Genomic DNA, 1,115 nt, shown 5'->3' on the forward strand with positions numbered 1-1,115 from the left:
GCGCGTCTTCTTGCTCAGGAAAATCGAGGCCTGGCTTTCCAGATGCGGCAATGAATGTGGATGCTATTATATAGTGGCACCGTTATATAGCCAAGGAAAAACAAGAGTGTGGCCTGGTCCACGTCTGGCTTTAAGGTGGGATCTTAAAGATATCATCAAGGAACGAAAGAGGGTGGCGTGGTTCACACCCTCTACGGAGGCCAAAGTCAGTGAGCAGATCATCAGAGAAGCTGGATGATATGAAGAAGAGTGTGGCCCCAGGATGGGAGGAAGGCTTATTAACCACCCGCAATAGGCAGATGACAGAAGCTCGCTTGCTGAGAGGGAGGAGGACTTGAAGCACTTGCTAATGAAGATCCATGATGGCAGCCTTCAGTGTGGATGACAACTCAGTTTCAAGAAGACCAAAGTCCTGACAACGACCCATAGGTAATAACACGATAAATGAAGCAATGTTGACGTTGTCAAGGATTTCTTTTGTCTTGCTTGGGTCTGTGGTACTTAGATAATCGTTTGTCAGTTTCAGAGGATTAAGAGTAAAGGGGTGTCTATAGCCTGTCAATCAGGTCGTAGCCAATGAGGCCTCTGTGTGGGCATGGCCTTCTCCTGAGAATTCTGGGAAATCCAGTATTTCCTCCTTGGAGGCGGGAGACACTCTCTTTATCTGCTCACTGCCTGGGAGACATTGCAGTTGACAAGACACATGGAGCTACCTAGTGCCCTGGGCTGGAGAAGCCACATGGAGACCCCTGCCAGCGATGAGATGCTTCTACTGCCCCTGGATCCACAAGACTTTGCACCCACTGGCCTGAGAGCTTCCTGCATTTGGCGTCGTTGCATGTGTTGCGTGAGTCTGAAGAGGACTTTATAGATTGCTTTGGGACATATGGGCTCATACTGGACTTAATGGACTTGATCTGGACTGGGCTGGGATGGTTTCTCAATATTCAAGTGCTCTTGTATATGAAGCTCTTTCTTATACACATATGAGTGTCTATGAATTTGTTTCTCTAGTCTACCCAGACTCACACAGGGTCCACAATCAATGCTCATGGAAACAGCAGTTAAGAGATCAAATGACACGTTGCATTAGGTCAATGTGCTGCACAAAACCT

The sequence above is a fragment of the Echinops telfairi genome, unplaced genomic scaffold, assembly GCF_000313985.2.
Source record: "Echinops telfairi isolate 266 unplaced genomic scaffold, ASM31398v2 ScPeMD7_5;HRSCAF=22, whole genome shotgun sequence".
NCBI classification, from domain to species: domain Eukaryota; kingdom Metazoa; phylum Chordata; class Mammalia; order Afrosoricida; family Tenrecidae; genus Echinops; species Echinops telfairi.